At 39.8% G+C, this 25,037-nt stretch overlaps 1 protein-coding gene across 1 annotated transcript in view; it reads right to left on the bottom strand.

Annotated features, from left to right (window-relative positions):
• SPARCL1 (SPARC like 1) overlaps window positions 1-24,165 on the bottom strand; it is a 56,682-nt gene extending 32,517 nt beyond the window's left edge. Inside the window, exon 1 of the mRNA XM_007999194.3 lies at window positions 23,771-24,165. The gene's annotated coding sequence lies outside the window, so the exon portion shown is untranslated. The remainder of the gene's footprint in view (window positions 1-23,770) is intronic.
• Window positions 24,166-25,037: the final 872 nt, after the last annotated feature.

Genomic DNA, 25,037 nt, shown 5'->3' on the forward strand with positions numbered 1-25,037 from the left:
GGTCTTGCCATGTTGCCCAGGCTGGTCTCAAACCTCTGACCTCAAGCATTCCTCCTACCTCAGCTTCCCAAAGTGCTGGGATTACAGAGACGAGCCACTGTGCCTAGCCTTATGTTTTAGATCAGTATGTTATTACTATTCTACTGTTTTTGAAAACTATAGAAATACAAAATAGTATGATTTAGTGCAGGATTTCTTTACCTTGGCACTATTAACATTTTGGCTTGATGATTCTTTGTTGCGGGAGGCTGTCCTGTGCATTGTAGGATGCATAGCAGCATTCCTGGTCTCTGCCCATTAGATATCAGTAGCGAGCCCCCATCCCCCACCAGCTAGGGACAACCAAAAATGTCTCCAGACATTGCCAAATGTTCCATGGGGGGCAAAATCGCCCTGATTGAGACCCATTGGTTTAGTGGAAGCAGAATGGTGCTTTCAGATTAGAGAGACATGCATTTGAAGTCTGGAGCAACATTTGCCATCTATAAGATCTTTGGCAAGTTACTTAGCCCTCTAAGCCTCAGATTCCCCACCTAAAAATGGGGATAACATCTGCCATGGTTAATTTTATATGTCAGCGTGACTAGACCATGGGATGCCCAGATATCTACTTAGACATTATTCCTGCGTGTGTCTCTGAGGGTGTGTTCTGAAGAAATTAGCATTTGAATTGGTAGATAGAATAAAGCAGATTGCTGTACCCAATGTGAGTGGGCATAATTCAATCCATTGGGGACCTGAACAGAACAAAAAGGCAGGGGAAGGAAGAATTCCTTCTCTCTCTCTGCCTATCTGTTTGAGTTGGGACATTGATATTCTGCCATTGGACTGGGACTTAACACCATCAGCCCTCCAATTCTTAGGACTTCAGACTTGGACTAGAACTCACATCATTGGTTCTCAGGTCTTCAGACTTGAATGGGAACTATACAATTGGCTCTCCTGGTTTTCCAATTTGCTGACTGCAGATCTTGGGACTGGCTCCAGTAATGTGAACTAAGTCCTCATTATCTATATCTATCTACCTACCTACCTACCTATCTCCTATTGATTCTGTTTCTCTGGAGAACCTTGACTAATAAAACATCAAATTCAGTTTTGTGAGAGTTAGAAGAAATGATACCTGTAAATCTGCCTGATACCTAGGAGATGCTCAATAAATTTTAATTCTTTTTTCTCTCATCTTCCAGATAAGTTAAGTTGTGATTATTGAATAAACAACTTAGATTCTCAGAAAATAATGTAATTTAAGTTTTGCTGTGAGGTCAGAAAAATTGTCCAGTAGAACATTAAAGTCCATTCTGGCCACACATTTAGGCTCCTTTTAATGCCAGGAGTGTTTCTGACATTCACCACACATGACAATGGAATTAGGCACATGGAACGCTACCCTATTTTCTTACAAATGGTACAACTTAAAGGGGAAGCAAGAATTAACAAAAGTGTTGTGCATCATATGGCTCATTTCTTTTTGACTTTGTTTGTTGCAGCAACATGCACAGCTAATTAAATTTGAGAAAATATTTATCTTTTAATCTGTCCGCATGATCTCACAAGTTCCCTTCATTTCCCTAAATCTAAATGTAGCTGAATGAATCAAAAGGAAAGAATGTCCAGTTGGTGAGAGCATGCATCACTCATTCATTTCTTTAAATTCATTCATTGAGTGCTTACTAGACACTGCCTAAGTACAGGGACATATAGTTTCTGTCTTAAGAGTTTCTGCATGTGGAAAATCTCAAATTGCTTTTCCTCTGGTCTCACACCACACTACCATCAACACAGAAGACTTCTGTGACCTTTCGTCATCAACATGCAAGCAATCAACTCTGCAGCAGGCACCAGCTGAGTGTCTTCCAAATGAATTCTGACCCTGTGTAACTGGAGATAGCATCAGATCCCACAGGTTGAGGGCTCAGTCTCACAAGACATCTTCCCTTTCCCAGATACCAGTCACAAGATCAGGCCTCCAGAACTTCGGACTGACTGGTTTCAAGTTGGGCTTCCATGACTCCCTCTTTGGGTTCTATTAATTTGCTAGAGTGGGTCACAGAACTCAGGGAAACACCCACTTGGGTTTACTGGTTTATAATAAAGGATATTACAAAGGATACAAATGAAGAGATGCAAAGGGCGAGGTATGGGGGAAGGGGCACAGAGATTCCAAGCCCTCCCCAGAACACACCCTCTAGGAACCTCCACAGGTTCAGTTATCTTGTCATTTCTTCAAACCTTGTCCCTTTGGGCCTTTTATGGAGAGTTCATAAAAGGATAGGCACCATTGACAACCACATAGAAATGTGTTTAGACAAAAAGGGTATGCTTTAGTCCTCAAAGGCTGAGTAGGGAAACCCAGCAAGGCCCATCTGTTCAGATTCTTTTTGGCCTGTTTTTTTTTTTTTTCCTTTGAGGTGGGTCTCACTCTGACTGTGAGGCCGGAGTGCAGTGGTGTGATTTCGACCTCCTGGGCCCAAGCGTGCTCCCACCTCAACCTCCCAAGTAGTTGGGGTTACAGGCGATTGCCTCCACACTTCACACTTGGGTAATTCAATTTTTTTTTTTTTTTTTTTCCTGTAGAGACAGGATCTCCCTATGTTGCCCAGGCTGGTCTTGAACGCCTGGGTTCAAACGATTCTCCCACCTTGGCCTCCCAAAGTGCTGAGATTACAGGCATGAGTCACTGTGCTGGGTCTCTTCTTGGCCTCTCCGTGCAACATTCCTTCCTCCAGAATATGGAGCAGAACCCTTTCTGAAATGGGGGTCTTATGACCTACAATCTCACAAGGTAGGTAAAGGTAGGGGAAGATTAGAGTCCTGGCTTGGGGAGAGAAAGTAGCAGGTAAAAAAATAGAAGATTAGAGAGAGAGATCCTGTTATTCTGAGGTCCACTTATGAGGCCTAAAGTGCACCAACATTATAACATTATAACAAGGTCTATGGGAGTTATGAGACAGGAACCATACATGAAACATATATATGTGTGTATAGATACATATATGTATATAATGTATATATGTATATAGATAAATGTATACATGTATAGATACATGTATATAAGTACATAGATACGATACATATATACATATGTAGTATACATATATGTATATACTGTATATGTGTACCTGGAGATAGTGTCAGATCCCACAGGTTGAGGGTTATATGTATACTATATATGTATCTATATACTTATATACATGTGTCTACATATGTATTATATACACGTATCTATATATGTATCTATATACTAATAATGTATCTATAAATATATAACATATTTATATAAAATCATATAGTGTAATGTGATGATTACATACATAATGCAATGGAAAGAGAGATTGGAAGCATTTTTAAGTTAGGTAGTTAATAATAGCTAACTTTACTATGTCCTAAGTGCTTAAGTTCCAGGCACTATTCTAAGAGCTTTGCACACACATATTCTTTAAATCTTCTGAACAATTCTATAAGGTAAGCACATTATTGTAATCATTTCACTAGTAAGGAAACTCAGGCATAAAGATCAAGTAACTTGTTCAAGTTTACACAGCTAAGAAGTGGCAGAGCAGATATTTAACAATTCTGCTTGATTTCAGGTCTGTGTTCTTAACTACAGTGTTCTTAACTACTGCATAGAGATGACGTCCAGAGAAGGTAATTCTTGATCTGAGGTTTGAAAACTAATAAACAGTAGTTAGCTGTGTGAAGGATGAGAAGTGTACTCTACAGGGTGGCAGGCAGCAGCATGGGTGAAGTTGCAGAAGCATCGAGTCTCCAGGATGTTAATATTTGGGTCTCTAGACTGTCAATAGGGGAAGTGGGATGCGGTAGACAAGGCTCAAGAGCAAGCAGATAGCCATATTGTAAAAGTCATAGTGCATTAAAAAAATTAAAAATTCCAGCCATAAAGCTATAGGGACCCAAATAATTATTGTAAGTGTGTATGTGTGTGCATGCATGTGTGTATGTCTCTGTGTGTGTGCACACATTTGTGGACAGGGGTGATGATATAACCAGATTTGCATGTGTGACAGCTGTGTAGAGGACAGACCAGTAGCATGACCTGTGAGAGACAATTGTAACATCAAGGTGAGGTGGTCAGAGCCTTACATTTTGACTGTGGTCTTGGGAGTGGAGAAAAGAGGGATAGATCCAGGCTGTACTGATTTATGAGAGCTGTTTGTTACATTTCAAGAATTTTTTGAGTTGGTTGTTAAAGCCATCAATTAAAAATTAAATTATATATCTGTATAATTAAATTAATTATATTAAAAACAAAGAAAGTAAATAGTAAAAACTCATCACTTCATAATTATTTTACTATTATCTACTCTTTCGAGGTTTTTTACATCTATTATATCTGTTGGTGGAAATGCCATACGTGTTCTGCATGTCTCTTCCTGATTCTGTTCAGTGGTGTCACATTAGTAGCTTAAAATTAATAGCAACAGGAGGCAGAGAAACTGTAGGCATACAGGGGCGGGTCCCTGGCAAAATCCCACCTTCAAGCCGAAAAGCCTGAAACCCACAGCCCAAAGTGAAGACTTCCATTCTCTCCTGATTGGTTCTTTCTGAATAACGTCTTTTTACCAATAGAATATTGCCTTTTCCAAAACTACCTATGGCCTGCCCTGTCCCCATCCTGTGCCTATAAAGACCCCAGAACTCATCCAGCAGAGGGAAGAAGCAGCTAGATGTCGGGAAGAAGCTCCTGGACATAGGAGAGAGGTGGCTTGATTCAGAGGAGAGGGATCTTCCCTTTCCGTTCCCTTTCCAGCTCCCCTGTCCACTGAGAGCCGCTTTCATCACTGAAAAAAAAACAAAAACAAATCTCCACATTAACCATCCTTCAATTCATCTGTGTGACCTCATTCCTCTTGGGCACTGGACAAGAACTCGGACACACTACTTGCAGGTACCCAAAAAGGCGGTCGCACTGGTCCTTTGCCCTTGCTGAAGTAATGAGGCAAAGGGCTCCCTGAGCTGATAACACACTGCTGTCTGCGGACGGTGGAGCTAAAAGAGTATGGTTACATGCCCTCTGGGCTTGGGGTGGCAGGTGCCCACACCTGGACGCTGGTGAGGGGCCCACAAGGAGTTTGCTCCTGCTGGTGCCAAAGTGGCTAATTCCTGCCCTCGCTTGCTCAGGTTCCTGCACTCATTCGCTTGCGGGATCCTTCCTGCAAGGGATTGAGCAGGGCAGGCTGAGTAAACAAGGAAACCCTGCTGTGAGTTCCATGAAGGGGTCAAGAAAATATCCTGCATCAAAATCATTTGTGGTGAGAGGATCAATCACACCATGAAAATCATCAAGTGTCATCCACCTCTCCCTCTCTCAGAGAATGGGTTGTTCATTTACCAAAACACAACTGGATAGTTCTAAGAAATAATTAAAAAAAAAAAAAAAACAGATAAAACTTAATGACAAATTAGATATTGTAGGAATATGAGAAGGAAAAGTCTTGAGTTATCACATTTCTAATTTGAGCAACTTAGTAAATGGTATTAATTACCAAGGTGAAGGATTATAGGAGGAAGGTTTGGTTTTAGAAGAAAGATAGTGAATTAGTTTTGGGCTTGTTGAATTTGAGTAGAGATATCTAGTAGATACTTGGGTAAATAGGTCTGGAGGCAAGCATGGAGTTTGGGGTTACAGATGTAGTTTGGATGCTGTAGCATGAGCAGTTATTCAACCAGTTGAGCAGAGAGCTGGAGCCAGAACCCTGGGGAGTGAAGATCATTAGGCACCATCAGAGGATGGGAAGAGCTAAAGATACAAACAGTGAGAGAAACAAGAGTCACATGAGTAAAGGGAAGTGTTAAATGTCACAGAGAGTTCAAAGCAAACAAAGTCAGGAAATTATCCATTGCCTCTGGAAGTGCAGAGGTTATCGAGGAGCTCAGGGAGAGCCGTTTTGTTGCCGTGGTGTCGCTGGATGCCAGCCTGCAGTGATTGGAGAGTGAACAGGCAGTGATGAAGTGAGAACAGTGAGTGTAGACCACTCTAAAAATGATTGGCTGTGCAAAGGAGAGTAAGGTAGTAGCTTTAAGGGAATGTGCAGTTACAGGAAATTTATATTTGTAGTTGAATGTGATCATTCAGATTCCCTTCCCTTCCCTTCCGTTCCCTTCCCTTCCCTTCTTCCCTTCCCTTCTTTCCTTCCCTTCCCTTCTTCCTCCTTCCCTCCTTCCCTTCCCTTCCCTCCTTCCATTCCCTTCCCTTCCCTTCTTTCCTTTCCTTTCCTCTGTCTTTATTTTTTTTTTGAGACAGAGTCTCACTCTGTTTTCCAGGCTGGAGTGCAGTGGCATGATCCAGGCTCACTGCAACCTCCGCCTCCCGGGTTCAAGCGATTCTCGTGCCTCAGCCTCCTGAGTAGCTGGGATTACAGGCATGCGCCACCAAACCCAGCTAATTTTTTGTATTTTTAGTAGAGATGGGGTTTTACCATGTTGGTCAGGCTGGTCTCAAACTCCTGACCTCAGGTGATCCACCTGCCTCAGCCCCCTAAAATTACTGGGATTACAGGCATGAGCCACCGTGCCCGGCCCCAGATTTCCCTTCTATGCTGAAGGGAAAGGACAGGTAAATAAGGAAAAATTGAAGATAAAGGGTAAGAGAGGAGATATGGTAAACAATGATGACCCCCAGTAAACCTCAACTTCTGAGCTTCATTTTCCTATGACGTGGGCCTTAACATTGCTTTGACCAATGTGACATTAGCAAATACGATGCCAGCAGAAACTTGGTAAACCTTTGCACATTGGAGTTTTTCCTCTTGGTAGAAGCTATCAGCTGTGCTGTACAAAAGCTTGAACCAGACTACTGAATGATGAGAGACCACGTGGCCAGAACCTTGCAGGATAACAGACCCTCCTGGATGGTTCAGCCCCAGATGTGCTCCTAGCTCACTGAAGCCAAATGAATTAACTCCAGACAAAATCAGCAGAAGAATCATGCAGTCGAGCCCAATCCAGATTGGATAAATATGAGCAAATAAAGGGATGTAATTTTAAGCCATTTAATGTGAGGGCATACTGTTTTACAGCAACTGATAACCACAACAAGGAAAAACAGATCAGTTGCCAAAACCATTAGCAAGAAAATATTTCATAACAATTAAAGGCATAAGTTCTGAAATAGGATGTCATAGGCTCTGATACTTAATTTGCATAATTGAGCAAATTGTGTAGCTTTTGGGGGCTTCAGTTCATTGTCTATAAAATGGTATGAAGATTAAGTGAGACGATACCATCTTAGTAAGTCCTGGATACATATTTACTGTTCTACTATTAAATCACATGCGAAAGGTTTTAACTCCAAAGAGAAGGAGGAACTCTTTATTCTTTAACACAAAAGGGAGGAAAGTTTAACTGTAAGGGTGTCTTGAGGCAGGGTTCCAAGGAATATTAACGTATTAAGATGGATTTAGTTATACCTTCCTTATATTTATTTAGCATTTCACAGTTTATGAAGTGTTTTCTTATATACTCTCTCATTTGATTCAATAAAGAAAGGAGGGATATAATTTTTAAATGTAAAGAAACAGAAGCTTGAAGAGTCTAAATTATTTGGCTGAATGTACAAGGCTTAAGAGGTGAGCAAGAATTAGAAATGCTGAGCTTTGGACTCAGTGACCAATATTCTCCCCAAACAGACCAGTGAATAGGCTACAGACTAGAAGCCAGAAGTTCTGGCCCTGGCTTTGCCAAGTTCTAAATACTACCTTGAACAAATTACTTTCTCTCTCCAAACTTCATCTATAGGATGGGAATAACAGTTCCTTCCAATGTCAAAGGTAGCCACTGAGGTGAGGAAGCTCTTTGCAAACTCTGAAGTACCTTACACATGCAAGTGATTATTATTTCCATTGTTCTGCCTGCTGCCTCTCATTGGTAACATCATTAGAGTCATTTATATCTTGTATTAACTACATATGTCTTGTATTAAGTGTGATATAAGGGAAAAGAACCTTAGTGTTTCTCCTCCCCTTTTCCGTATCTTCCTCCCCTAGGGGATTTCAAGCTTCCCAGGAGCTAGTTCCAGAACATATTTACTTTTAGTTCACTCATTAAACACAAACTCACCTATCCTATATTCTATACTTGTAAATCTTTGTTTCTTGCATGCATCTAAACCATACCGAGGAAATAAGAATATTCCAGAATTAGGGCTGGGAATGGTGGCTCATGCCTGCAATCCCACCACTTTGGGAGGCTGAGGCGGGCAGATCACTTGAGGTCAGGAGTTTGAGACCAGCCTGGCCAACATGGTGAAATCCTGTCTCTACTGAAAACACAAAAATTATCTGGATGTGATGGCAGGCGCCTGTAATCCCAGCTACTCGGGAGGCTGAGGCAGGAGAATTGCTTGAACCCGGGAAGCGGAGGTTGAAGTGAGCCAAGATTGAGCCACTACACTCCAGCGTGGGCAATAGAGTGAGACTCTATCTAAAAACAACAACAAAAAATTATTACTGAGTTAATATCTTTCTATTCTCAGGTAAGAGTATGTTCACATTGTTCTTAACCCAAAAGGAGCTATCGAATGCTGAGAATCATGGCGTGGCTGTATGGAAGACATTTTAAGGCATAGAACAAGTCTAGGGATTGTCATATAACCTCAGATGGCCACTTGTGCAGGCTTTTTGAGAGCCAACATTTACTGCATGGTCCCTGATTATTACTGAGTCCAAAGATGGAACTATTTTTTAAGAGTTTTTTCCATCCTGTAATTGAAAACAAAATTTAAATGCAGAGTATGGTCATGTCATTTAGAATGATCCAAGCAGGAAACCCCTTCAAGTTTCAATTATAAAGAAGATGCCTATGTTTTATTTTTGAAGGACCCTGTGGGACAATCCAGTATCTAGCCTATAAAACGCCTTGTGTTCTTCCGTCGTGTTCCACGTTGTCCTTCAGACTAGTCACTGGGCATTTTTGTCTCACTGAGCTAATTGTATTTGCCACATATTGATCAAAAATAATTTCATGGCCTTTAGCTTCTTATTTTAAGAACTGAGCAAATGTGCTGATTTGTATAAGTAAGACAGAATGGAGAACTTTCCTGGGAAATGAGAGAGATTTTGAAAACAACTGTCATATTGAAGACTCAGGGAGGCTTAATTAGCTGACGCTTGCAAAGTACTTTGAAAAATCAAAACCATGATGTCCTTGCTAAGTATGATGAATACCATTTATTCTTGGATGAGTAAAAAGTCATTTATTTTGAGACATTCGAGTTTGGTGTGCACTGACTACAAAATACAGATTATTTTTGCAGAAATAGAAAATAAAACTCCAGATGAAAAATGCAAAAAATGAGACAAATTTTGGAACACACGGAGTTATTATTCTCAAAGACTTAAATATGCAGTATTGATGTGAAACTAAATAAATATTATTTTGCTCAAATGCATGAGCTTATTCAAAGGCAGCCGCATAGTTTAAAGGACAGTTGGTATGGAACTGGAAGATCTAAGTTCCAGAGTTGAACTGCCTTTTACCAGCTAAGAGACTTTGGTCAAGTCACTGGTTTCTTCATCTACAAAAGAGGAAAAATAATAATACATTTTCTTATCTGTCTTCTGGAGTTGTTTTGAGATTCAAATGTGATCCTACAGTTATTTGGTAATTTCATCAACTGTAAAACTGAAATGAAAGATGTTATCATATCTTTGAAACACTCATAAGGCAGAAAATGGCTTAATAACCCCAATAATGAATAATTCAGACACTTTAATTCATCCCTTTACTAGAGTCCTTAGGTTATTTCTTTCTTTCCTTCATCCCACTATTTCTTTTCACGGATTTAGAGAGGTTAAAGATGAGGGATGATGGGTAACTGGAAGGAGAGCCCTTTCCTTCTGTTAGGAACAGGGTGTGTTATTACAAAACTTTCAGGAGAACCTCAGCTGGAATTTTAAAAGATGATAGCTAGACAGCATTTTATACAGAACATCCAGCATTTGAATTTCAAATGCCTAGAGTTTTTCTATTGGCTGACCCATGTACCATTAAAACAAATCTCCAGAGGAATCATTTGTCATGGCAGAAATAGGTATCCCATTAAGAGCCAAACGCCCACAAATGTCAACTCTATTCTAACTCTCTTGGGTAGTTGCCTTGAGACAATTTCTTACATTTCTTATTTAATAGGTATAAATATTGTGGTAGAGATTGCTATAAATTCTTTGCTATTTCTCCTATTTAGAGGTGGAGTCTAATTCTCCTTCCCTTGAGTCTGGATTGGGTTTAGTGACTTGGCCAATTGATTGAGATAGAAATGAGGTTCTGGGACTTCTGAGGCGAGGTCATAGGAGACCTTGGAACTTTTACCTGCATCTCCTGGAAAACTCATTTTGGGAGCGTTGAGCAATTTTCTGAAACTGTCATGTCACAGAAGACACTTCAACCATTCTACCAATCCCAGCTTTGCATCTGTCTTTGCAAATGCGCAGGACATATGAGTGGAGAGATCTTGGGCCACTCCGGATCAGCTCCTCTCCTAGCTGAGTGCCTCTGAGAGGCCTGCCCAAATTTCTGACCTATCAGATCTTGAGACCTTATGAAACAGTTGTTTTGAGTTACTAAGTTTGTAAGTGGCAATATATAATTGGCTATAAGCATTAAATATTTTTGTGTGGAATAGCACTCAAGTGTACTCATTAGTAGTAGAATCACCTATGGTCATCAAAGTATTATTTTAGTGAAAAAGTACATTTTTATTTTAGACCATTTAATAGTAGCTCATACAATGGCATATACATTTCCTGAGATTTTACTATATGCCAGGTTCGATGCTAAGCACTTCACCTGTGTACCACCCATGCACTCCCATCTGTGACCCTCACCTCCATTTCACGGAACTACCGTTCAGTGAGTGCTTCCTGAACATCCCTCTTTGCCACTGTGCCCAGTCAGCAGTGAGGAGCATGGAAGCCAAAAGGCACCCAGAGGGATGGCTTTTCAGACACATTCTTAAAGGTCTGTTTCTTTCTTGCTCAGGCAAAGTTAGTCAATTCCTCCTTTTCTATAATGTGTAATTGAGGGATTACTTTAATTATATTTAGAGGATCCCCTAGGCTTATCTTACCCAAGCTTGTGCAACAGCCACCTTTCACCACCTCTTAATCATGCCTTTCAGAGTTTCTCATCTTATCGTACCACTCACTAATCTCACTGTGTCTCATTCCAGAGCTCTAGATGGGATGGATCCATCCAAGGAGACAGTTCCCTGTTCTTTTTCTCAGATACTTGCCAGTCCTTCAGAAAGGGTCCACCACTCCTGCCCTGTGTTATAGCAGGAGAAATTATATTGGCCATATTTATTTTTCTTTGCTCAAGTCCTGCTATGGTATCTGTGCTACTATTTTCTCTTTCTCAGAGAAAGAGAACGCAGGATTTTCTCATATTTACATTTATTTATTTTCCTCCACTTTTTGTTATATTTGGGGTATAGACATTTGAATATGGCCAGGATAGACGTGCCATAAAACTAGGAAGCTTCAGTTTCAGGACCCCTCACTTGTGCAGGCTCCATACAAAGTTCTAAACTTGATTTTGACTTTTATATTTTTAAAAACGAAGGTCCCAAACATACGTATAAACTCTTGGCTTCACAAACCCTGAATCTGCTCTTAGGATGGCTCATTTGAAATCCTGGCATTTGTGATATTGCAGTAACTTAATAATATCTGAATGATTGACTTCATGTTGTTAATAGTATGACAATACACCTTTTAAAGCCTAGCCCCTGAAATATTCAGATAGTTTAATCCTCTTCTTTTTCTGCCTTTAACTCTTCTCCCTACCCCTTAATTTATTTGTCTCTCTACTACCCCTGTCATTTCTTTCCCCTGAATGCCTCGTTCTTGGCTTTCTCCTCTGACTGCTCTTATTTGAATTTCCCTTATTAGTTAAACTCTACCAGTATAATATTAAACTCCTTTGGATTCAGTGGAAATTGTCCCTCTTTTGCTAACAGAGTAAGTCAGTTGTTACATTCTGCTAGTTGGGAGAGGAATTTCAAGTGCTTTCAGCTCTGTGAATGGACCAAGAATTATTCATTGGGGTGGTAGTTCTCTTCCAGGATTAAGAAAAACAACAAATAATACCAAAGAACATTTCCAAGTAGCCTCATTCTCATGGTGTTGGGACCTTCTGGGGAATAATGGTGTACTTTGATGAGCATTTAGTTCTTGTGTGAACCACTAATGCAAGCATTCAGTCGCAGCAGAAGTCCCTTTAGGATTCAGATCATGGTCCAAGCTTCTCATGTACCTTGGTGAGGGCCAACACATTTAATATGGGAAACAATTGCTTGCTTACTTCAGTGGTGCAAAGTTACTTATTATCTACCTTTTCTGAAAGAAGCAGATGTAATAAACTCTAATGGATTTTAAGGTTAGAGTTTGAAAAGTTCTTTGAAAATAGCGTGAAAACCTGGAAGCTTATTTATGCCTTCAGAGAGAAAACGCTAAGAAGATGTCTTTAAGCAAGGAAAAGGCACAGCTTGCCCACAGCTGGTCCACAGCTGTTAATTCTTCTCCTCCCACTGTGGGAAAAGATTCTTCCCCTCAAGCCGGGCTTAATGGCTTATGCCTGTAGTCCCAGCTACTGAGGAGGCTGAGGCAGGAGGATTGCTGGAGCCCCAGAGTTTGAGGCTGCAGTTATCTCAGGTTATCGTAACCTTGAATGATCCAATCCAGAGTGTTTTTCAGAGTATAATAAAACATTTGCTTTTGAAATCAATGGCTTCATTTTCAGATTGTTAAGAAGACATCAGCTGTTTTTATCAGTGAGATAATGCTGATACTTCTCTTCCCCTCCTATGCCTATCCAAAAAGCTAATGAATACAAGATTACTATGAGTACCAAGGTTTCAACCAAGTATTTTTCTGTTTTGTAACAACATCTTCCAGTATTTTCTTCTCCCCATATTTTAGGAAATTATTGAAAAGTTTTTTTCTCTAGAAAGACATTAACCTGCTTCCCATTATAAAGTCCTCAAAACCCATTAGTTGGAGTTGGGCAACAGGGAAGAAAAAGAGTGAAAAAGAAGACACTTAGGGTTAAGAATCTGTGTTTTGTTTCTTCTGAATTCTAACAGAATACTCCCTTGATTTAGTGAGAATTAGCTCAAAGTTGTTTGGTCCTCAGTAAAAGGTTGGGAGAATCCACTGAACTAATGGCTTGAGAGTTAAAAATTATTTCAGTGAGCTAAGACAACATGAACATCTGACCAAACACATCATGAAACCATTTACATGTTTTATTTACCCATCATAAAGGTGAATTCTTCTGATTTTTGTACATCTCAGGGTACCTTCCCACTGGGTCCCTATTTTTTTTTGTTTTTTGAGATGAAGTCTTGCTCTGTTGCCCAGGCTGGAGTGCAGTGGCCAATCTCCACTCACTGCAACCTTTGCCTCCCGGGTTCAAGCAATTCTCCTGCCTCAACTTCCTGAGTAGCTGGGACTACAGGTGCACACAACCACGCCTGACTAATTTTTATATTTTTTGGTAGAGACAGGTTTTCACCATGTTGGTCAGGCTGGTCTTGAACTCCTGACTGGAAATGATCCACCCAACTCAGCCTCCTAAAGTGCTGGGATTACAGGCATGAGCCATTGTGTCTGGCCTGGGTCCCTATCATATTATACAGGCAATTAGATAACTCAAGTTGAATCAAATAATGTAAAAATGCTTTGCTTTCAGAGCTATTTAGGGCCACTTTGAATGGTGGGTTCGTTAACTCGGTAGGCATAGCACTTTTATTTGAACCTAGGGTAAAGTTTGTCCTAATTTTTGAAAAAGGATAACCATTTACCACTCCCCACTCCACTCATCTTCAATTAAAAACCTATTAGTTGACTGCATGATTCTTCCGAAAATTTGCAAATTTTTTCTCTATAAGCTGCAAATATGTATTTTATACACATTCATTGGAGTACAGTGATTATATAGAAGTGACAGAGATTTGAATAGAACATGGTTAGTAATTCTATTATTAAATATCTCAGCAATTATAGACTTGTGTCAAGTACTTATAAAATATCTATTTTCATAAATTACTGTTTTGAGAACTGTTTCCATTTATCTCAACTAGGTTTTAGGAATTTAGGATTACCCCTCTCCAAGCAGTACTGCAGTTTCTCACTAATCTCAAGCAAACAGTTTGGCTGAAAGGGTGACACACAGCATCGGATATCACAAAGGTATCAAAAACAGGCCAGGCACAGTAGCTCACACCTGTAATCCCAGCACTTTGGGCGGCCAAGGTGGGTGGATCACTTGAGGCCAGAAGTTCAAGACCAGCCAGCCAACATGGTGAAACCTCATCTCTACTACAAATACAAAAACTAGCCAGGCGTGATGACAGGCGCCTGTAGTCCCAGCTACTTAGGAGGCTGAGGCAGGAGAATCGCTTGAGCTGGGTATGTGAAGGTTGCAGTGAGCCGAGATTGCACCACCGCACCCTGTACTCTAGCCTGGGCGACAGAGCTAGACTCTGTCTCAAAAAAAAAAAAAAAAAAAAAAGTTGTTGGAAACAGATTATGGGAGGATATTGGCCTAAATAATTCACTAATTTATTTATTGTTTAACATGGCATTCCAAGTTCAATAAGAAAAGTCATCTTGCCGAAAAGAAAAGTGTGTGGGAGGGAGCAAGTATTGACTCAAAATTTGCTTTGCCTGAGTAATGGATCCTTGAGAAAACTCCCCAAACTCCTGGAATCAGATATGAAAATGTTTTTTCTTTTTGTGGGAGTAGGGGGTAGTAGATTATGACTTTTCTTCCTAAGCAAGGCAAGCCAAGGTCATTGCAACCTTTCTGCATAATTGCCTAAGTGAGAAGGCAAAGCATAAGCATATCCCCTGCTTGAAGCCCTTTTGTTTAGTTTCCTTTCGTATCAAAAAGTTTGGCTTTCACCATGGGAGAGGTTGTAATTGGATTTCACCATGAAAGGAAGTTGTAATTGGATTTCTCAGCACTCTACAAGCTCTGTCCCTGGAAAAGCAAGGAAAAGGGGCCTAACTTTCCTTTCTGCTAGCTGGAAACATAGCACAGCCAAGCCCTCAGAGATTGACCTGAAAGGCATGGGCAGAATGGGCCATGTGTGTGTCAGCTACCCCCCATCTCTGATGAAAAGCTAAGTGTGTAATAGCTAAATATCGCTCCTGAAATTTGTATCTCCTAGAAAAGAGGAGGGTGTCTAAAGTTTGGCATACACTAAAACATGAAAACATAATTCTCCATCTAGATTTATTAGGGAACTGACACAAAAGACCAGAATATGTTTTTAATTTGGGTACTATGGTTTTGTATTCTTTGTTATTTTGCATTCTTTTTTTGTTCCACTTCAGTTTCTATGATATTTGCTGGAAATTGAAATTGCAGTAAGATTAGGTCGAAGTAGATATTTGTATTTGATTTATTTTCAGTTCCTATAGTTTTTTAAAACATTAACTTACATTTAAATTTCAAAAGATAAATTTTATTTTTGAAGTTCTTTATATTGCCATGCCACTTAAATCAACTTAGCATACCTGTCTCCCCTGGGCACTTCTTGCCTTGCTGTACTTCTTCTTTCTATCTTCCTTCTCTTTCCTTTTCTCTTAAGCATTAATAAGCTGTCTGAACACTGAACCAGACTGTAAATGCAGTCATCCATACCTCTGAAAGGAGGAACAGGATTCCTCTTTATTGATATTGGCCACATCCGTGACTCCCTGGAAATTTTAGTGCTGGTAGTTATTGCTTCAAGTCTTTCTAGTTGAATTTTCCTTGTGTTGCCTAGTGATCCCCTGGTTTCTGAACCCTCCAGTCTGAAGCCTCCAGTGGTTAGCTCCTTCTCTGGCAGTCTCAGCAAAATTTACAAGTCCTCTTCCTTCCCTTCTGGGCCTAGGGAACTTGTTTCAATGTTTTTGGGTTTCAAGGCAGATGATGGCAACTTGATCTATTTATCGCTTTTCTAAAGTTTAATGAACTAAGAAAGACATACCATGTGTACTAGAAAAAGGAGAGGTTTGTCTTGTTACTTTCTTTCTCTTATTACTCTTGGCCTGTCATTTCCTGGAGTATGTACATCCATGCATCCAAATAAGGCCAGGTATCTTCTGTTGAATTTGTTTATATCAGAGGAAGCCTGTAGACTGCTATTTTTAGTAATTATTACAACTATGGAAAAATTTCCTTTCTGGGAAATGTAGTAAACAAAACAGTTATTATAGGTGCTTTATAATCAGACTCAGAATAGTCTTGTTCACCTTGTCTTTACATAATAGTTAAAAGACTTGTTATCAGACAGCAAATCTCTTAGTCATATTTTGGCTAACATATACGTGCTGTTACCTGATCCAGCATTAACACTGATGCTTTAGAGCTTTTAAAGTATTACTGAGTCTCTGGGGAGAGCTCTATGGTTTGGCCCTAAAGTCATCTGAAGGATGAAAAAGACGTTCTTCTATTTTGAGTTCTCTGCTGAGTCACCATCCGACATCAAGGTGTCCCAGCCCTGTGAGTGTATATGATATACTCAGAGTCAATGACTTAAGACTTTTCTGGGCCTCTGACCTTCAACTGCCCATCATCCTTCCTAATTGAACCTACCACCATATGGGTCTGAGCTACGGATAGACATGGTCACGCCTGTTGGGGCTTTGAGACTAACCAAAAATCTGTCCAGATGTTAAAGATATACGTTAAACCTGAATCAAGCAGAAGGCACATACATTTAGTGTTCAGGGAAGGGAGAATTATGGGGAGTATTATGGAGATTTACACCTCCCACTGCTCTGCCCTTGCTCTTGGGAGCTGGCTGCCTCTTGGTTCCTTAAATAGGCCACAATCCCTCTTGCTCCAGGGTCTTTGCACAAGTTGTTCACACTGTCAGAATTCTCTTGCCAGCACCCACTCTTCCCAGCCACCACCACCAAACACACACACACACATATACACATGTTCCCCCCCCGCAACACACACACACACACACACACACATTTCCCCCCCCTCAACACACACACACACACACACACACACACACACACACACACAGAGAGTTAACCTCTATTCAGACTTCAGATCAAGGAAAGCCATTATTGACCCTGAGTGGAGGTCAGGATCCTTATATACTCTCTTAGAACAGAGGTGTTTTGCCCTCATAACACTTATTTCAGTGTATCATTATATATGGTATGTGTTCAAATAAAATGTGTGTTTTTTTTTTCACTCCCCCAAATCTTGCTGTAAAAAGGAGGGATTTGCCTTATATTCAAGTGCTTCCAAAGTCTCTCACATTAACAGCCACCATCTCAGTTTCTTCATTTTGAGCAGCAAAGTACTATTCAAAAAAACAATTAGAAATCATCTCAAGGGGCCAGGCACGGTGGCTCACACCTGTAATTCCAGCACTCTGGGAGGCCGAGGTAGGTGATCACCTGAGGTCAGGAGTTCAAGGTCAGCCTAGCCAACATGGTGAAACCCTGTCTCTACTAAAAATACAAAAAATTAGTCAGGGGTGGTTGTGCACACCCGTAATCCCAGCCACTCGGGAGGTTGAGGCAGAAGAATTGCTCCACCCCAGGAGGCAGAAGTTGCAGGGAGCCAAGATTGCACCCAACTGCACTCCAGCCTGGGTGACATAATGAGACTCTGTCTCAAAAAAAAAAAAAAAAAAAAAAAAAAAAAAACTCAAGCAATGCCTTTTTTTTTTTTTTTTTTTTGAGACGGAGTTTTGCTCTGTCACCCAGGCTGGAGTGCAGTGGTCGGATCTCAGCTCACTGCAAGCTCTGCCTCCCAGGTTTATGCCATTCTCCTGCCTCAGCCTCCTGAGTAGCTGGGACTACAGGCGCCCGCGACCTCGCCCGGCTATTTGTTTGTAGTTTTAGTAGAGATGGGGTTTCACCGTGTTAGCCAGGATGGTCTCGATCTCCTGACCTCGTGATCCGCCCGTCTTGGCCTCCCAAAGTGCTGGGATTACAGGCTTGAGCCACCGTGCCCGGCCAAGCAATGCTTATTTTTGTTCTTAGAAAGGTCACCTTGACAAAATAGATGAAAAAATACATAAAGATATTTAAAACAGGTTTAGTCATTATTCCTCAGGTATGACTTCATTATTGCAAGTTGGAATCACACAATTTTAGAAAGCCACAGTTATAGTTTCAAGTGGTTTTTAAATAAGCCCTTTAAAGAGCACTGGAAAAAACAATCTAGTAAATAATGAAAGTGTGGAGATCATGACCACGAATGAGGACTAATGCCTGGGGATCAAATTTGCAGCATAAGCAGATGTTTAGCAACTTGCAGAAGGATTGATGATGTGCTCTGTATTAGATAATTACAGCATGGATCCAGTGAACATACACCCTGGTGTTAAAGATGCGTATGAAGAGTTTTAGCAATATTGTTTCATGAAATGTGAGAAAGTAAAAAGTCATGTTAATAAGTTTAAACTATTTAAATTAAAATAACGTATTAAATATGTATGTGAACCATAGATTAAATATCCCAAGTGTACATTACAATATATTACCCATTTGTACGTTCTGTTTGGCCAAACACTTTGGTTGAGGATGTTCTAACTAGAAAGATGAAGATGGTATTGTATTTGGGGGCACCTTATGTTTGGGCCTATGTAGTTTTCATTATTGTGATGGTTTGATTAATGACCATTTTCCTAACCACATGGTAAGCACCACAAGAGCTCAGCCCCTCTCTAGTTTTGCTCCCTGCTGTATCTCTGGCATTTTGCAAGGGATAGAACACTGAATACATTAGTTGTTTGAGATGTAAGATAAAAATGCTAACTTATTTTCATAATTGCATGACCTAGAAAACACTGGAGGAACTGAAACAGAAACTTAATAAAAAGTTAATGAAAGATAAGATGTTTTAATACTTTTTACTCTAGTGTTAATCAAGATGAGATGAATCTTTATAAATGTAAAAAGTCACAATTCTTTTTTTCCCCCTTTAGAAATTGAATGGTTCACATTTATGCAATGATAATTCTGAGGCCTCTATTCATTATATTTAACTCACTGGGAGATTCCAAGTTCAAAAAGGCCATTCATGTCAGAGTTAGATCAAACTGAAACTTACCCAATAGTCCCACAGACAGATCTTTTTGTAAAACATAGAAACCGACCCTCCTGGTCTTAAAGTGTGAAACTTATATTTGTTTTATCTAAGTTCCTTCCTCAGGACAGGACATTCAGGCTCCTACAAAAGTATCAAAGAATGGAAACGCACCAGACCACTGCAGCAGATGCCTAACCCCCTTATTCACCTTGATTGTTTCCATACCCCTCCCTAGTTCTTATTTTCTTACACATTGTTACATTTCTCCCCTGCTATGTAAACCCCTAGTTTTAGTCAGTCAGGGAGATGGATTTGAGACTGTGCTCCTATCTCCTCAGCTGCAGCACCTGATTAAAGCCTTCTTCATTGGCAATACTTGTTGTCTCAATGATTGGCTTTCTGTGAAGTGAGCAGCAGGACTTAGACTGGAACCTTGGTGTTTCAGTAACAAAATGATGAAAAGAATTGTAATAACCACTACTTATTGAGAATGTACATTCATTATTTTAGTTAATCATACAATGATCATCTGGGCATGGTGGCTCACACCTGTAATCCCAGCACCTTGGGAGGCTGAGGCAGGTGGATCACTTGAGGCCTGGAGTTTGAGACCAGCCTAGCCAACATGACAAAACCCCATCTCTACTAAAACAATAAAAATCAGCCAGGCATGGTAGCACATGCCTGTAGTCTCAGCTACTTAGGGGACTGAGGCACAAGAATCACTTGAACCTGGGAAGTGGAGGTTGCAGTGAGCTGAGATCATGTCACTGCACTCTAGCCTGGGCAACAGAGCAAGACTGTGTCTCCAAAAATAAATAAATAAATAAATAATACAATGATTTTATGAATTAGCTGTTATCCACATTTCACAAGTGGGGGAAACTGAGGCTCCTGAGCTTAACAGCCAACCTTTACCATGGGTTAGATACTGTAATAAATGCCTTACATGCTCAATCTCATTCAATTCCCATGACAATTTTATGACTGTTATTATATCTATTTCACAGATGAGAAGACAGAGGCACAGAATGGATTAGATTAAAACAACTGGAAAGTATGAGTGCCAGGATTCAAGTCCAGGCAGTCTGCCCCAGAATTCCCCCTCCATAACCACTACACCACAGCACATCGTGAAGATGGGAGGAAGCAGTGGGAACTTGAAAAACAGATTTATTTCAGGGTGTGCTGCAGTACGTGTACCATGTGAGGCCATTTCTATTTCTCTTCCTTTGCCTTCCCAGTTGTTTTTCCCCTGTATGCCACAGTAAACTAGTCACTGTTTCAGCAGCTCTCTTGTTCATTTTTAAAATACCTATTCACTAAATCTTTAAAGGAAACATTTAGCTACTGCAATGAGTGTACATAAGTTGGTTGTGTAATAGGAAGGAAACAAGCCAGGACTGGAGACTTCATTTCTAAAGAAGGATTGTAAAGCAGACTAAGAGTTATTTCCCAGAGCGGGTCATGAAGCAGGAGTCTCTCTGCACCCTTTCATTGCTATGACGACAGCCTGCTCCTGCTACACACAGCCAGAAAAAGCAGCTGACATTTCAATGCTAGGAACATAGGGGAGAGGTTTACAAAAACGCAAAACAAAGACCAAAAAAACAACAAAAAAAAGACTTTTTCGTTTGAATTTCAGTTAGGAAAAATATCCCCCGGAGCAAGTCAAAAGCCCTATTCTTGCCTTTAGAAGAGATAAGAAAGAAGAAATGTTGAGGGCCTTCCCTCTTGTCCAAGTAAGCCAATAAAACAGAACTGACAGCAAAGCCGCATTTCTTCTCACTCTGTGTAATGGCAAGCTGACACAGAACACTTCCTTTGGTTTCCTTTGACTCGGCCATTAAGAAGCTACTAACTGATGCAGCAGTGAAGACTCGTAGTAATAAATACCTCGTGTTGAGGCCCCCCCACCAGGGGAAAATAGTAGTGTCAGATTTACTTTTACATTTCTTTGGATAAAAAAGCCAATTCAAACTTGATCTCCATTGTTACTACCAGAGATATCATTGCTAGTATGTAACAGAGGCCTCACTGATATATGAGATTCCTTAAAAGCAACCAGTCAACTTTCCTATGTGTTTACTTCTCTGCCAAGTGCTATACTTGGCATTTAATAAACATCACATTTGATTCCTACAACAACCTCATTTGTGTGTATTATTATCCCCATTTTGCTAAACAGATGGGTAAACTGAGTCCTGCAAGTGGGAAGTAACTGCCGAAGCTTACTCTGCTTGTAAGAGGCAGAGTCAGGATTCTAGCCCAGATGCATTGGACTCTGAAGCCCATGCTGTGTCCACTCTGCTGTGCTGCCTCAGATTCATAGACCTGGCATTCATATTTTATTATAGAGCAAAATGTGTAAGTACAAGGAAGAAACCCTGGGAAAAGATCTAGAGTCAGTTCCCGTTCTACGGAATTTCAATAGGGACATATAGTTAATCCAGTACTTTCATATTATCCACGATTGATTGATTGCTTTAATGTACCAGACATGGCTCTTTTCTTCCCTTAATTCTTACAACAAATCTCTGAGGTAGCTACTGATTTTATAATCTCATTTCCATGAATGAAGAGACTAAGGCACAAAGAGATTAAATTGTTTGCCCAAAGTCACAGAGCTATTTAGTGGTAAAGCTTGGATATAAACCATAGTCTTATATAAACTGGGTCCATATGGTCAGATATAAATCACAGGTCATGGTCTTACTCACTTTATTAGATTGCCTCCCCACCTTTGGAATAATCAGTCAAGACCATGCACTCTGTTTTTCAAAGTTCTAACCATCTTTTGATGACTAAGACAAAAGCCAGGCTAGCTCCAGGTAGTGCTATCATTGCTAACTCAGCCTTTGGCAGAAGATGCCCCGTGAATCCTGTGAGAAACAGACCCTGGCCTTGGTGGACATCTCTCAGGCAGCCAGACCTACTGGGAAATTCTACTAGATTTATTTATGGGGGTCTCCTTCTCCACTGAAGATCATTCTGGAGGGATAAGTGAGGGCTACGTCCACTTCAAGTCTTCTAACAAGTTGTTTATGCTCTTCTTGGTGGAAAAATGTTCCCAACCTGTTCTGGACATGGTGTTAAACTTAAGTAAAATAGCAGTGTTTAAGTCAACTGAGTAAAAATAACAGTCAAGAGGAAATGAAATAAATAATGTTTTGAAGTTGTCCAGATACATCACTACTCATTTTATTTCTATCATCACTATTATTTTTACTTAGTTGATATGTGAATCTGTGCCATGAGAAGCTATTGGGGATTAATTCTCAAAAGACCTGGGAAGGAAATGCCAGTACTCTAATTGCTCAATGACTGGGTGAAAATTCTTTGAAAGAAAAAGGCGAGGTTCATAAATAACATATGCATATTCTTCTCCAAAATGTGGAAAGTGGCACTAGTTGATTGGATGATAACTAGATGAAATAAAGTGCTCTGCTTTGCTGGATCTTATTAAATGAACAGAAATATAAACTTAAATCTTTCCAAAGATGGTGTTTTTAATTAAAAAAAAATCATAGTTAACAATAGTCATAACCATCAGGTTCAACTGAGTAAGCTGTGAACTGAAAAAAGCTGGTGTCTACGAGAAAGGGGGGAATTAAAAAAAAAAAAGATTTCTGCTGACTTGGACTGAGTGAACATTTCTATTCAATGTGCTTAGGCCCTGGGCCAGAGGAGAGCTCAGATACAATGCCAAGGTGACATATTTAACCTCTTTGCAGATTAAAGGCAGTGCAAAAGAGATACTCTTTCTGCAGTACCTCTTGGGGTACTGTTTCAACAGTATTGATCTGCAGTTAAATGCATGAGTTTTTTTTCTTTTTCTTTTTCTTTTTCTCTTGCAGAGTGACCTTTATTACCTGAGAAGGATGAAAAAGCACAACTTACATTATTGCTTTATTTTAGAAAAGAGAGCCAGAAACGGTAGTACGTTATAACATGAGTTATCATAATCTCTTTAGCTAGCTCTTTAATTCTCCTCTCCCCTTTTTGCTTTTGTAAATAAGACATCATCAAGAATTAGAGAAACTTTAGGTCTATGTGTGAGCATCTTAACAAATGATAGTAGGAGGCAAAAAGCAATTAGTTATAAATCTGTAAAGGGGAATCAAGAGAGGAAAATAATCACAGTAACTTAAAAATAATCAAACAAGAATATAGTATAAAAGGAGAAATTCTTCTACCTTTTGGAAAAGCAAAAAGTTCCGTTTCTACATTGTTGTTAGGTGCAGGAGACTGAATAACTTTAGATTATTTAAACATGAAAAACATACAAATTATTTGATTTGAAAGTTTTTTTTTTAAACTACCTTCTTTATAGTTTATTTCATGTATGTAATAAAGTACTTCTACAAAACACATTTTAGGATTCAGGCTTCACTAAGATCTGAATGCTACTGAGGCGATTAACAGTTCCACATTTCTATTCTTGGTCTTCACTAAAATCACCATCATTTATTAGTACTTGTTATTTAATTTCGCAAGAAACAAGGAAACATGAATACAAATTGTAAAATTCTCTGTTAAGTATCTTTTCTGTAAATCACACAAAAGTTTTGGTTTTTTTTTTGGTAAATAAATGGCTTTGCATTATTTAGGCAAAAATATTTGACAGCTTTATCAGATCACGCAAATCAGCTCAACAAATGCAATTAGATAATGCCATAAATTTATTAAAACTTACCTTTAAGTAAGGGGCTGGACCCAGAGCCGCTGCAGAAAATTGAAGTTGAATCCCCTCTGCCCACAGACAGGGAATAAAAGTTTGACAAATACCCAAGAAAAACTCTTTAAATCCCTTTCCTGGTTAGCTCTGCTTCTTTGCCCAGAGGCACATTCAAGTCTACTGGAGTTGAAATTCTGCTGCTCTGTCAACTAGTGGGGGTCTGAAGTGACAGACGAGAATTTGGAGGTTGGCACCAGAGAGTATTTCAGACTGTCATCGTTTTTGTTGCAGATTCCTGGATTTCCCTAGCAGGCTGGCCTCTCACTGCAAAGGCTTTACAGGCAGTACATGCAAACCAAAAGGGAAAGAGCTAATTCTGGTGGCGTGGATGGGGTTAAGTTTTCCCCTCAAGCTCTTGTTCTCAGAGCCTCATAACTTGGCCAGAATATAAGCACTTGGCTCTTTATGCATTTTTTTTTTTTTCTTTTTCAAACAACTCTGAGAGGTTTTATAAGCAGCATCCCTTTTTTGGAGTTTTTTATTTTAAGACCTTGAAAAGAAACTCCATGCTGTTGTTTCTTCCTAAAGGAAATTGGGGAGTAGGGATTAAAGGAGGGAAGAAGAGAAATTGTAGCAGATGCATTTTTGCATTGCTCAACTGGAAATTGTTCTAACAAAGACAGTCTGAATTTTAATAGGAGGGTACTTCAGATATCTTAACCTTCTTTGAATGAGCTTTGGAAATGTACATATATAAAATTGATTGCTCCTTATAGATCACTTGTATGCTGATTCAGAAATGTTGCCGTTCTCCGCTCAACACAGCTCCTCACTTCATGGTTATAATGGTTAGTCTCTAAGAAGGAGGTTTCCCATGAAAAAGAATGGAGGTGCGCACTTATTTTTGGCCTGGCATTCTGGTTATTTGTATATGTATCTAATCTCTTCTACTGCTACTTCTACATTTATCACACATTTATTATCTGTCAGGCACTGTGCTAACAGCTTTTTATGCGTTATTATCAGTTGATCCCCACGACGCATGGCAAGTCTTACTGTGTTCCCATTTGAGGGGTAATGTCATACAGTGGTTGAATTGGCAGAATTTGAGGCCAGCCAGCTTGGATTTGCATCCTATCTTCACCACTTCCTAACTATGACCTGGGACAAGTTATATAACCTCTCTAAAGCATCAGTGCTTTTATCTATGAGACAGGGATACACATATGGAAATTATGATAACATCTATCTCAGGCAATTGTTCTGAGTTTTAAGTTAGTTAATA

The sequence above is a fragment of the Chlorocebus sabaeus genome, chromosome 7 (assembly GCF_047675955.1).
Source record: "Chlorocebus sabaeus isolate Y175 chromosome 7, mChlSab1.0.hap1, whole genome shotgun sequence".
Classification (NCBI taxonomy): Eukaryota; Metazoa; Chordata; class Mammalia; order Primates; family Cercopithecidae; genus Chlorocebus; species Chlorocebus sabaeus.